Here is a 15,498-nt window from a genome sequence, read left to right as displayed (position 1 = left end):
CTTCTCCAGAGAAGATATATCCAAAAATAATATAAAAATATCTTTTATTTTTTAAAATATTCACGATTAAAAGTTCAAAAATTTGCACTAATAACACATGGTATTTCTCTATGTTTCACTAAATTTTTTCACGTTTTTCACTCTGTATATTTAAATATACACTCTAAACATTGAAATACGTTCACATTTCGCTTTTATTTTGGTACATTTTACCTAAATTTATTAATTTAAAACTCACTTAGCACACTCATCGTTGAAAATGTTAGATTGTTTACAATTATGAGGAAAACAAGCCGTGCCACATCTTAAATAGCAAATATGTAGCATTTTTAACAAATTTTCTTTGTTTGCTTTTTCGCGTGATTCTTTTTTCTATATTAACTATAAAAAAATTCTGTCTACATATGTATATGTGTAATATGTGATTCATGTGACTGAAGTACTTTCGCATAGTACTCGTTTCTGCGTTAAAATAAAAAAAAATATATTGAGTTTCGTTATAAAGTGGTTATATTTTTTGCTTATCTTACACTGATATTGAAACAAAATTTGAGTTTTCGTTATAAAATGGTTAAATTTTGGTTATTATATCTGTCAGCGCTTTCCATTTATTTTTACGTTAATTTGTATATTAGGTGACAATATATATAATACTACTAGCTGACCCCGCAGCCGTTGTCCTGCGTGAAATTATGTGTTTTGAAATGAAAACAAATTGAAATTATATTGTGTCGAAAATGATTTATTTTCGATTTTTCTACATTTTTTTTAATGTAGCGCAACTTAATAAACATCATTTTTTGATTTCTGTTTTGGTGCATAAATATACAGAGAAGATGGGTTTCCAACTCGTCAACACGCCACATATATCTGGCCGTGTGAAAAACATAGCATTTCCCGATTTCCTTGTGTCCTGTTGATTGTCAACGCAAAGGCAATTTCCCTGGAAATTTTATACGTTGGAACTGAAATGGCTGTCCCTTGTATTCGATAACTGAGTCATAATCAGTCGGGTTCCATTACACAGTTTCGGTGCATGAAGATTGTGAAACGTAATAATGACAGATCCAAATGTGAGACGCAATTTGGAAATTCCACTGGATAATTTACGGTTTCGTCTTCCTTGCCAAGACGATCGATGCACTCGTATATGAGCGCAAGTCTCCACCAATCTGCAATATTTAACATTGACATGAGTTCTGAATGTGAATTAGACAAAAGTGGCGAATATGGTACGATCCATGTGTTGTCAACTTCGATGTGTTGTTAACGTCGATATTCACGCCTCTAAATGCTAAATGTTCTACCATTGTCGTCTGGTGAGCGACGCCGATACAGTGAATATCCATCATTTCCCATTTCCGTTTCCGAAAGAAAAGCACATGAGTAGTGTTTTGTGCATTTATTGTCAGACATACAAACCAAAGTGGGATTGTAAGGTTCGCAAGATCCATGAACCATATTGGTTTTCACTACTTCGTATAATTCTGGATCTATCTCTGAATCAGAAATTTCCGCTGAAACGATTTCATCAATTTGATCTGGTGTAATCACCATCCGCATCCATAGAAGAATGTGTGCGTGCGGCAAACATCTTTTTTGCTACTCAACAGAATACATTCAGCATCTAACAGCACCATATATACCATAGGTTGCTTCAAGATAAACACCATCAAACATCGCAGCTATTGTTTAATAAGTCGTGCTGTGATATCGTTACAATTCTAGCTGATTGACCGCAATCCATAATTCCGCACGTATGTCATCGTATTTTGGGAGTACTTCTTGGCTTTTCTTGGGCTGCCATACGTTGATGACAAAAAGAACGCCGACCAATATTAGCGCGACCTCTTCGTGGCTTCTTAACAAATTTCAATATGCAATTGATCACATTGTGTGAAACACACCTAAAGTTTTCACTGAATAATTTTCAATAATTTTTCCTTTGGATAGCCGGAATAAAAAAGCAAGTGACCGCAATTGAACGATTCAAATAATTTACAAATCAAAATATTGAAAAAACAAAACAAACAAAAATTGAAAAAACTATATATGGAAAATGTTACTTTTTGGAATTGTTCAATTATCCGACTTCTCCTCAAGAAAAGTATAAGGTATTCTGTTTCTAAACCTTTCCCGATCCACAACAAACAACAACAAAGCAAGCTTTGAAATCGATAGCATTATTTTTTCTCAAGCTTATAAAATTTTTTTGAGAAATTCATAATTTTGTGAAATTATTAAATTGTAAATCTATAATTTTGAAAAGAATTTGTTCTTTTTTCAAACGTTAACTTTATAAGTATCTTATAGCGATCTCTCGCTCGCAGTTATGGCCGAAAGGCCGCCTCCTGGAGGAGGCTATTATGGGATTCTGGATATGGATCCCCCAGCCAAAAAAAAGAAAAGCACGATGAAAAAGGACTTAAACTTAAACAACCCGAAGATTTTTCCTACTCTAACTTCAATTACGGAAAATCTATATAATAATAAAAACATTGACTCTCAAAAATTTGTAACCATCAAAAGTACAAATAATGAAAAGCCGCTAAATACATACAATATTTTTCTCTTAACAAAAGCGCTAAATGGTATAGTTAGTGAGAATAATAGAAAACTAACAAAGTTTACACGTGATGGTAATTTACTCGTTTTAGTTAACAACAAAAAAACCGCAGACTTTTTAATAAAAACAAAAAATCTATCAAATATATGCCAAATTACTTGTGAATATCATACAAAACTTAATACGGTGAAAGGTGTGATTTTTTCTCCAGCATTAACAAACCTTTCAGAAAACGAAATAACAACTGGTCTTACGGATCAAAGTGTAATCGAAGTTAATAAAATTAAAAAAATAACAAATAATGGATATATAAATACTCCTTTGCATATTCTATCATTTGACTTATACCAGCTTCCTAAAGACCTAAAAATTGGTTTCGAAACAATTCAAATCAAACCTTATATTCCCAAACCCATGCAATGCAAAATATGTTACGTTATCGGTCATACAAAAAACAGGTGTACCAACACTCCTGTTTGTCCCACATGTGCCTTACCAGAGCACTCAGAGGTAATAAAGTGCACTCAAATTAAATGTATTAACTGTAATTCTCAGCATAAATCAATAAATAAAAAATGCCCAACTTATCTAAAAAAGCAAGAAATCCTTAAATATTCTACAATAAACCGAACATCAATTAAAGAAGCAGTATCTTATGTGAATAACAACTTTTCACCAGACTACTTCACAAAAGAAAACCCAATAGAATCACTCGACTTAACAACAGAAGAATTTATCAAAACGAATCCAACAACAACCAAAAACAGCGTAAATTTACAAAACAAAAATAATAATTATACAAAACCTATTGCTGACAACACAACTAAAAAACAAAAATCCTATATAAATCAATTAAAATACTCAGATTTTATCCTATCAACAACTCATCCCAGCAATCAAAATAATGAAAATCAACCCGAAAATAACTCAAGTGTAACTTCTATTGGCTCAATAAACATACCCATATCATCAAATTGTCAGGAAGAAACCAAATCAACTATAATGCAGGTAAACAAATTTAAATATAATTACATTGCCAACACCAGCAATTTTACCGAAAACAATAATGACTCACAGAATAATATGGATACAGACATCAATGAGATTCTTTCTCAATTTCATTACAATAATCAGGAAAATATAATAACAGATTCTATTTCTGAATAACTATACTCGTATCTCTGTGTATATTTTATAATGAAAGTTCTTCAGTGGAACATTAAAGGCTATTGGAACAATTACAATAATTTGGAGATATTAATAGCGGAATATCAACCTCATATTATAGCATTACAAGAAACACATATCAATGCGGCTTTGAAAACAACCAAATGCCCAAAAGGGTATAATATTTATCTTCACAATACGAACGTGTCAAATAAACAAGGTATTGCATTTCTTATCCGCAAAAATATTCAACATATTTATGGTGCAAATGGCACTAGTTCGAATTTTCAAATAGCTTCAATCCAAGTGAAAACTAGTGTAGAAATTAAATTACAAAATATTTACCTACCACCAAACATTAAAATTTCTTTCAATGAGTTGAACAATTCAATTGATACTAATTTTGCGAACAATATTATATTGGGCGATATAAATGGGTGGCATCCACTATGGGGCTCTCACAATACCAACTCCAGAGGAATAATGTTTGAAAATTTTATACTACAAAATAATCTGTGTATTCTTAACAACGGCAAATATACTCACTATTCCACTCATCATACTTTAACTGCGATTGACATCTCAGCATGTAGCCCCAATTTATCGAATGAGATAAATTGGGATACGGTGGACGATATGTCCGGTAGTGATCATAGTCCAATAATACTCAGTTATAGGGAAAATTATGCGAGTACTATCCATAACCCTAGATATAAAACAGCAAACGCAAACTGGCTTCTTTTTTCTAAGAGATTAGAACTAGAAGTAAACCGATACCCGTATACTGATAACGTTAATAAAGAGGCGGCTAACATAACGAAAGCTATTAGGCGAGCAGCCAATGTAAGTATTCCGCAATCTAAACCATACAGGAAGAGACATAATACCTGTTGGTGGACAAAAGAGCTGCAAGAACTTAGAAACGAAAAAATGAAATACTGGCATGCTCTAAAAAACAACTTAACCTTACAGAATTTGCTCAATTATAAGAAATGTAATGCTCTTTTTCGCAAAAAAGTAAAAGAGACAAAAACTTGCTCTTTTGAACAATTTACGGCTCATATCAACCCAAACACTCCAACACAAAAGGTTTGGCGAACAGTAAGAGCTTTTAAGGACAATCCCACCTCTTGTTACATTCACTCACTTAAATCTTCTACTGGAATTATAACAGATGTACTCCAAATTGCAGAAATATTTGCCACTTATTTTGCATCGGCTTCTGCAGATGTACAATTTTCAAGTGAATACATTTCTGAAAAAAATCGTGTCCTCAAATCGGTATACAAGGTGAATAAAATTTCGAAGTCTGCTCGTAGTCTTGAAGAAGAAATTACACTGTTTGAACTGGAAAATAATCTTAAAAATACTAAAGAGAATTGTCCTGGCCCGGACAAAATCACCTATGCAATGATTAAAAATGCACCTCTGGTTCTAAAAATTCGTTTAATTAATTTATATAATTTAATCTTCAAAACTGGTGTGTTTCCCCACTCTTGGAAAAAATCAAATGTAATTTGTATTCCAAAGAATATGAATAAGAAAGATGACTACAAAAATTACCGTCCTATCTCGCTTTTATCATGTCTAAGCAAACTGTTGGAAAAAATAATATCAAAACGTATACAATTTTTTTTGTTTCAAAACAATCTAATAAGTAGAAAGCAAACTGCTTTTAAACCTAGGTCAGGCACGTTAGAGGCAATAATTTACCTAGACCACTTTCTAGCTAGTAATTTATCAACTCGAAATCACTGCTCTGTCATAAGTGTTGATTTTACAAAAGCCTTTGATCGTATAGGTGTCCACTCTATACTCAATCAACTTGATCAGTGGAAAGTTGGTCCAAAAATCTATAACTATACAAAAGCCTTTTTATCAAACAGAACTTTTATGGTCAACGTAAACGGATATAAATCAAATTTAAAGAAATTAGAAAATGGAGTACCACAGGGTTCTCCCCTATCGGTGACGTTATTTCTAATTGCATTTGAAAAAATTAATGCTTTAATGGGAAAAGTTAATAACATATCACACTATTTATACGCGGATGACCTCTATTTTGTTTCGAAGATTAATGATGTAAATACTTACATTCATGATTTGGAAAAGTTGTCTACTTTATTTACAAATTGGTCCTTAACATCGGGTGCTTCTGTTAATTTTGAAAAGTGTAAGCACCTACATATATGCAAGAAGCGGAACTGCAATCTTCCAGATCCAGTATTTCAAAATCATTTAATAGAAAATGTGCGCTATCTTAAAATCCTTGGAATAACCTTTGATCAAAAACTGACTTGGAAATACCAAATTGAAGACTTATGTCAAGACCTCTCAAAACGTATAAATCTACTCAAAATCATATGCAGCATGAAAAGTGGTGCACATACAAAGTCTCTATTAAATATTATGAAAGCTTTGATATTGGGGAAAATCTACTATGGCCTTATTATATATGGCAAAACATCCAAACGCTGTCTGCAGAAAATCAAAAATATTACCACATGGCAGCGCGCATAATTAGTCTCGCGTTTCGAACAACTCCAATTGCAAACATATGTACTTTTTGAACTGAAACTCCCTACTATTGAAGACTGCATTTTTAAATTAACTGGGAATAAAATATATAACTGCATACAAAACTCAGATAACATCCTGTACAAAGACTTTAAGGCTTTAGCTCACTCGAAAAGATACTTAAAAATTAATTCTACAATCTCGGAAATCTTCAAAATGGCAAAGAAGATGGATATAGATTTTTCGAAGCTAAAAACTTACAAAGTTTTCAGTCCTCCCTGGAAATCTGCAGAATCTCTTTTCATCTCCAGTGGTTTTACCAAAAATAGCACGAACCCACTTGCTTTAAGGCAACTACATGCTGAGGAAGTGCAAAAATGGAAGCAAAAGAACTGGCTAATTTGGTACTGTGATGGTTCAAAGAAAGTTGAAAACACTTTTGCTATTACAACAGAATCTAAAGAACTAATCAAAAATGGACTTTTGCCTAGCTACACCGCTATATTCACCTCGGAAATTACAGCAATTGAAGAAGCTGCAAAATTAAAACCTAAAGGCTGTAAACTAATAATATGCACCGATAGTCTCTCATCTATAAACGCTTTAAAATCTGCAAATATTAGTGATATTCTCACACGTAGGGTTAAGGAGACTCTCATACGAGGCAAAAATATAAAAATTTTATATACGCCAGCGCATGTAAACATTACGGGTAATGAAAATGCCGATCAATTAGCAAAAGACGCACACTCTCATCCTACTTTTTTATTAAATAACTACACCGAAAAAGATATTAAAAGGTGCCTCGCAAACTTCATCAAAAAACAACGTGTCTCTAATTATGAAAACAAAATTAATGCTCATTATAAAACTATGCACCAGTTATCTCAACAGCATGGCAGTAAATCGAATTTTAAAACAAAACACCAGCAACTTGTTTTGATGAGACTTAAACTCGGCCACACAAAATTAACGCACGGATATTTACTTTCAAAAGATTCACCACCACTTTGCATGAACTGCAATGATACCCTGACCATGCAACATCTAATAAACTGTTACAATGACACATCGCAAAATGTTGATTTGCATACCGCTATAGCCACACTGGACTACGAAAATATAAGAAAACATCTACCTGCTATATTATTAAAATTAATTTAAAATTGAAATGTTTATATAAGTAAATTAATGATTTACAAGTCATATTATAATAAATAAATAAATAATTTTTCCTTTGGATAGCCGGAATAAAAAAGCAAGCGACCGCAATTGAACGATTCAAATAATTTACAAATCAAAATATTGAAAAACAAAACAAACAATTTTCCCAACAACAATTTCAAGACGAAACATCATAATATACACTCGCTTTCGCCTAGGGCACACACGGATAACGCACAAGTATTTTTTTCTAGTATGTTTGTAAATTGATTTAACAAGTCATATTATAATAAATAAATCTCCTCATTAAAAGTATAAGGTATTCTGTTTCTAAACCTTTCCCGATCCACAACAAATAACCTTTCAATTTCAAGATTGGTTCAACCGTTCTCTTAGTGTTACTAACAAACAAACATTCATTTTTATTGTAACGTTTGAATGGGGAAAAGAAAAGGGCTGTTTTTAGGGGTTTTCCGGAAATTACTCGAATTTTTCTCGCCGTAAAAACCATCTTTGAGCTTCAACGAACATTTAAGAAAAAGAATTGGCCAAATTGGTCCAGGCGTTATTAAGTTATGAGCGTACATACATTTCGACGATTCATTTTTATTTATATACTTAGATTATATAATATTATTATACAATATTACTATATAATATTACTTATTTGTTTATTAAATTAAATAAAGAACATATCCACATGAATGGATAGAAGAATTTTTGGGAAAAAAAGGCATTTTAGCGAATTTCCTTTTTATCACATGGCAGCGCTCCATTTCGTCGTAATTTTTAGCACACACATGATGTTCATTAGGAGTGTAAAATATAATTTTTAAAATAAAGATTTCTTCGGTAAAAAGACTGTTAAAAGTGTAAAATGTGGATTTATTTAAAAGTTTATAGTTTAATTTAATTAATTTGAAATGAAAAATGTGAGTAAAGTGGGTTTAATGTGGTAAAATAGCTTATTGAAATGTTCGAATTTTGGGAATTTTTGAACTTTAAGATCGAATATCTCGTAAACTAAGCGTTTGCGGTACCTATAACCCTATATATTTTTTAACGTCCTCTTTCCAACGGTACCTTCAACTCGCGGCGCCAAAGAAATCGGAATTGTGCCAATTTCTCTTTTTGATTTATCTTAAAATAAATTCACTCTTTTACAGCTTTTTTGTTATTATTAAGTTGACAAATAGCTAAGCAAAAAATCCTAACAACAGATTCGAAAGCTATTACTGGGCTAATATATTTCTCAATTGGGCAACGAAAAAATATCTCCTCTGACCAAATTGTGAAACACACAAGCTGACAGATAACGCATAGCACAAGAGGAGCTCCTACAGAGCCATCAATCACATAAGAGGGGTTGATACGCCCTACGCAGAAGTTCCTGGAAGGAACCTTGGTGGACGGCAACTCAGGGGACAGCATCCTGTAATGGTAGCTAACATATAAGTTGCCCAGGAGAACCTGCTCCATGAAGCGTTAACCTCGGCTGTCATCCCCTAGCGCTTCTATAGTAGTTCGGATCGATATTGATTTCTTCTGTATTTCAGAGCCCCTAGCCAAGCCTAGTGGATTACTGCAAGCTGCCCTTTATCCTAGGGTGCCACGCGAACGCTCACCACACGGAATGGGTCGGCATGGACGGAGTGAGTGTATCTAAAAAATATATTATTAGTAGTAACCTAGGTATTGAGAATGTGGGTTGTGTACCCAAAGCCGATCACCAAAAAGTGTAGTTGTCCTTGGTGGTCCAGTAGACTCTCAGAGCTTAGTAAAACAGTACTTAGCCTTTTAAACAAAGCTAATCGTTCTGCGAACTGGGAGGAGTACTAATTTAAACTAATTATCTACAATAAAGAGATTATGTTTGCGAAACAACATAGCTTTATAGCTTGGTTGTGTATTGTGTATTTCAGAGAGACAGGTCGGGACGGCGAAATTCAACCGCACATAAACCAGATCACTCGGATTGGGCAGTCGTAAGACATTAATTTACAACAGACTCTTAGGCTAATTAACTTACATCTTTCCTATTAAAAAGAATGGGAAAAAGGCGAAAGCGTGTAAAATAAGGTCGAAAGCGTGGAAAACCACACGCTTACATGGGAATCAGACGTTGCACGCAGGGTGGAATATTGTCCCCCATATTATGGAATCTAGTTGTGGATGAGCTTCTTGAGTTGCTAACCAACAATGGGATCCGTTGTCAAGGGTAAAATTTGCAAACAAAAATTAATAGTATATACTTGTATGTACTTGAAACGCAGATCTTAAAGTACATATATTTTTGTAAAGGTTTAGCTAGGTTAGATAAACAAATCACAAATAATCACACTTGGACAGCTAGGGACACTTGTCCGTAGTAATACTCATATCGAAAAGCGCTTTGTGTTTGCTACAAGTTTATATAAGCGGCTAATATGGATTCCAGTCAGTTTTGGGGTCGTACGTGATCGTAACGCTTCTTTGTAATCTGCCATGATGACATAGGTTAACGAGTGTATAAACGTATTCGTTCGTTCAAAATGTCATTCGAATGAAAAATGCAAATTGTAATAGACAAAATTTACTAAAATATGAAATTTTTTTTTAATTTTATATATTGTTTTTTTTTATAATTTTTAGCAATAAAGAGCAAAAACAAGAAACCAATGAATGGAATATCTCATTAAAAAAATAAAAATTTGCATGAACAAAATTTGTGTATTTCAGTTTACATAAATAAATTATTTACAGGGTTAAAGATATACTATTTGCATTTTCAAATTAAATTTAATAACAAATACTTATTTTGCCTCTTTTCTTTTTTCCGATTGCCACGAGGCGGTTCCCTTCTCCGGTGTCTATTTTTTGTGTATGATCAGAATCGCAATTTTGAGGGTCATAACTTATTTTAAAGGCTATGTTCGTAAATGCATCATGACGCGCATCATGACGATTGCATAACAAACAGAACGTTCAGAAATGCAATATTGCAACACTGCAATAATCAAGCGTTCAAAAAAGCAACACTTCTATCAACTGTCATACATAATTTCTATCAAAAAAATGTTTACTGCATTTAACTACGATGTCTGACGAAAAGTGCAAAACTGTTTTATTTTAATTTTTGTATTGGAATTTAGTTAAATTATGTTAATAATAATTGTATAAATTATTATTTTTAAATTTTTAGTGAAAATCTCAGTAATGCGGAGACGCAGTTATTGCTGAGAGTACGGTTGAATATGTCCTCGGGAAACGACTTTATTGTTTTAATAAATGATTTGTTTTTAGGTATTTTTCTTTTTAAAGACAAGCATTTGTACCTACAAATTTTTCTTTTTGACTTCAATACCCTTCTTTTTCTTAAATTTAAAGAAAATCTATCATTTCTTTGCTCACAAATTTCGTCTAGTGTTAGATTCAGCAAAATTTCTATTTTAGTACTATACGCGTTCAAAAATGCAAACAAATGTATCTGCAAATTGTCAAAAATTGTATAAGAAGTATCAAACGTCAAACTTGCAGTGTTGCTACTGTTGCTTATGCTGCAAGTCATGATGCATTTACGAACATAGCCAAACTTTACGCATATTTTATGTAATGCCGCACAAACGTTAGTAAATCTTGCTATTTTCGTGGGATGATACCCTCCTCTCTTGCTATATCATATACTCCTCCATCGTCTTTTTAAGATTACAATGCTCCGTTCAATAAAAATTTTGTTATTGAGGTTTCATAATTTGTTGTTTTTTTTTTTATACCCACGCTATTGCTACGTTCTCTTAAAAAAAGTCGGATCCATTTAGATATTCAATTATTTTTTTAGTTTATTGAAAGTTTGCAACAGTTTCGACAGTTCCACAATTATTGTGACCTAAAAATACGATCCAAAGCAATGTGGATTTTAAAAAGTATTGTGAATAAAAAACAAATTACGATCCGTTTGTTATGGTATGCCATAATCCCAATCACCGTATACGATTGACGTATCACGGAATTTTCTTACGTAAGTTTGCCGATCCGTGCACGAATGTAACAATTCGATCCCTGGTTCGTAGAACGTGTGACAACCGAGATGCGTCAACCCTAGTCTGTTGAAATTTGGACAGTAGAAAAAAACCTTTCTAGACCTGTCATTTTCATCTTTGCAAGTTGCGTCCACCACAATTTTTAGCCTAAACAAAGTCTCTCCACTGGGACGAATGTGCGCCGAAAAGAAACTAATATTGGCTTTACCACGATAAATTAAGGCTTTTGATGGGATCTCTCATTGCTTCACTTAAAGCAATACATGATAACTGACGCATTTCTCACTCTGACCCGTGTATTGAGCCTCCAGGACAGCTTTCGATCAAAGATGAGTCCCAAGTACTTACCCTTTTTGACAGTGTGAAATCCTCTATCTCTTCGTAAATAAGTTCAGTTTTATATGAATTGGCTGCTAAGCGGTTTCTTTCCACCCTGTTGACTCTAACATTGAGGTATTCTTGGGTAAACCGTAAAATTAATCGAGGAATTTTCGTTTAATCATTCCAGTAATTTCAACTTCATAGGCTATTACCAGATCCAGAGAGAAGAAGACAGATCCCACCATTTTTGTGATCTGCTGAGTTCAGATGATGAGTGAATGTTGGGAGTAACAAGTTTCCAAGTGTCTTGCTACTGAGGAAAGAAAAGTTATCGGGCATTCCTTCCAATTATCCACATGTGCATAACGACTATGTGAAGAGTGGTCAGTGACAGATTGAGAAACTTGGTGAGATATTTCCGTTGACTTGATCGAGCTTACACGTACCTGTGGAGAAGTTAAAATGATTCATGTGCTCCACGTATCAGTTTATACTGATTTACCATTTGCCAATCATTGAGGTCATCCAATTTAGCTTCATTAAAATTAATAAAAGGTGCCGTCGTCGTTAGAAATAAAGTCGGAGGATTTATGCTATTTACCAGACCACCACTAGCGATGATAATGGCGGGCGAGCTATTACAGGAGTGTATAATTCTGGATCATTGTACACAATATCGAATCGTTTATCTATTTTGCCAGCTCCATTCTTTTACGAGCGTTTTACAGGCTGGAATGTCAAAGATAGTGATGTATGTTTACACTAAACGGTTCTCACCACGAAGTGTTGCTCATATGTAAGAGTGATAACCTGTTAAGAAACATGTAACTTGGGGGATTTATATATATTAAATATTTCGCGCTGAACTTCCCCTGACAGCTTTGCCTTGAAATTCTAGGGTAGTACTGGAATTAGATCGGGAACATTTTCGCGCGATTATGTTTTACAACTTTTGACGTGCTTATCTCAGCAACAGTGCATCGATGAACTTAATTCAATTTTGGGCGATGAGGCTCCATCAAAGAAGCTTTATTAATGGTATTGTGTATCCAGTCCAGGACGTAGATCACGAGGCGAATTACTTGAAGGTCGTTCAAAATCATTTCCGGAAACGATTAAAGCTGTGCGCAAAGTGATATAGCAAGTCCGTCATGAGACCCATCGTGTGATCGAGACAACTATAGACATTCAATATTGCATGAACAATTCATTGTAGAAAAATATTTTTCTCGTTGGATCTCACACAATTTGTCTAACCCTCAAAAAGCTCGTGTAGATTGGTCAAGAGAAATTATAAAGGAATACGATATCGGTGATTCGAATCACGTCTATGACAAAATTATAGGTGATGAATCGTGATTTTACGTCTGAGACCGAAAGTAAACAGCAGTCGAATGTATAGTATTAGTGTTTCAAATTGGACCGAATCCAAAAAAAGCTGTTGGCGCCCGATCCAATTCCAAGCAAATGGTTGACTGTTTTTTTAAGAAAAATTGAACACGTCGCAACCATACCACTAGAACAGTGTCTTTCAAGAAATCAGGAAAACCAACCACCGAAGGCGGATCTCTCTTCACCACAACAATGCGAGCTCTCACACATCAACTGAAACAAATGCATTTTTGAGCACTCAAAATATGGATTTGATGAGTAAAGTACCGCAAAGTCCTGACTAGGCATCGAATGACTTCTTTCTATTCCCGTACTAATAAAATAAACTCAGAAGCCAACGTTTGGCGACATCTGAAGATGCGGTTGATCCGTTTAGTACACTTTTTGATAATTTTTATTTAACAATACAAATCGTGGTTTTTCCTTCAAGTCCAAGTGCAAACTTAATTTATTTCTTTCTAAGAAACCAATTGGTGAGTCTGACAAAATATGAAAAAGTCAATTACATTTTTCATATATAAAATAATGGCAACTAAAAGCATGGTTAGTTAAGCATTGCCTGCCTGGACTATGAGTTTATGATATACATAAATCAAACATATTTTATAATGACTTTCAAAAAATGGCATATCAAGCTTAGGTTCCTTGAATTAAGGGCTTACGGACATATGGAGTACCACTTCGGAATTTCTCGCACTTATTTATGGTACAGTAAATTGGGTATCATTGGTGGGAGTCTGAAATTGACTAAACTGTTAAAGTTAACATGTGAATGTGTTAGTGTTGAAGAGATTTCCCAATTTGCAAATGGAGAATTGCAAAGAATTTATTAAAAAAATTAATTGAATTACTATTTTTTGTTATATGAAATACGGAATTAAAATCCAAATACGGGATTAATAAAATAATCTCTCTTACCAGATCAAAAATTTATTTTCCCAACATCTGGATTAAAAAATTAATTTTTAATCCAAAATTTTGTAATAACACAATTCGTAACCCTGGTTATATATGTACATACATATGTACATAAATTTTTATCTGTTCATAGACACCAAAGCATCTATCTTCTGCTACCGCAAGGAGTCAGGTTGATTTCATGTTTCGGGATTTTTAATTTGTCGTCTTGGCTTATATGAAATGTGTTTAAATTAGGTTAATATATTTTGGCCATATTAATATTGGAAGTTATTTTTGCGATTAACAACCGTTAGATATATCAATACACATATAATTCTATACAAAAATAGTATTTATGAATGCCCTTTGGGGTTATCTATCAATTATAAAAAAATGTGTTATAAATTTTGCTGTATTGCGACTCTGCATTGAGGCTGCTACAAAGGACGGACTTATCAAGTAACCTTTAACACTTTGAGCCCCGCGTGTACCACCGGTGGAAATTTATGTTTTGACGATTTGGGACAATGTGACCACCGGTGGTTACAAAAAAAAAAAATGAAAAAAAACAACAAAAATGCATTTGGTTTATCAAAAATAAATATCACAAGGTCACCTCAATCGCAAAAAATCAATAAAACTAAGTAAACAATCAATAAAGCAAAAACAAACAAACCAGCTTGTCAACTAAAGCACAACCCTTCGTCAGCATGCGGTCCACCGGTACAGAAAAAAAATTACCACGGGTGGGCACGCGGGGCTCAAAGTGTTAAAACATAGCATCTACATCTGCAATACACGACAAACTTTATTCCTCTCTTAAAACTTTCGGCGATGGTAAGATGCTAACTGTTGTTGCACATTTTTTATGTAATTTTCATGATAAGAAGAACAATTTTCTTTGAATAGTATTAGTATTTTATTATACAGAGAATCTTTTATTAGATAAAAGATATATTCATACTTTTACAAATATATTCAAAGAGTTCTTAATTACCTTTTAGTATACTCTTTAATTTATACTTCGTAAAAAAATTGCACTAAGTTTCATTTAACAAATCGGTCTTCTTTTCCTGCTTTTTTGTGTACTTCCTCAATATAATTTTGATCTAATGAGTGGGACATGCGGCAGATAAATTTACATTTTTAGAAGCTAACGATTTTTTTTTGAAAGGTTTAAAATTTGCTAAGATTTAACTTTTATTTCAGAAAAAATATTCTACTCATTTACGTAATGTAAACAACAAAATTTGACGAATTGACAAAAATATATACATATATCAGATCCGCACCAGAATTTATATAAATAGTTAGAATAGAGTAAAATAAAGTAAATACGGAATTTTAATATTCGGATTTTCACTAAAAAGTAAAAAACAGGATGCGAACTTTGGAAAATACTATAAAATATGTACCTAATACAGATTAAATTTTATATATTTTAAAATCGTT

This window comes from Bactrocera neohumeralis, chromosome 5, assembly GCF_024586455.1.
Source record: "Bactrocera neohumeralis isolate Rockhampton chromosome 5, APGP_CSIRO_Bneo_wtdbg2-racon-allhic-juicebox.fasta_v2, whole genome shotgun sequence".
In the NCBI taxonomy this organism is placed as follows: Eukaryota; Metazoa; Arthropoda; class Insecta; order Diptera; family Tephritidae; genus Bactrocera; species Bactrocera neohumeralis.
Note: the sequence above shows the minus strand (reverse complement) of the source record.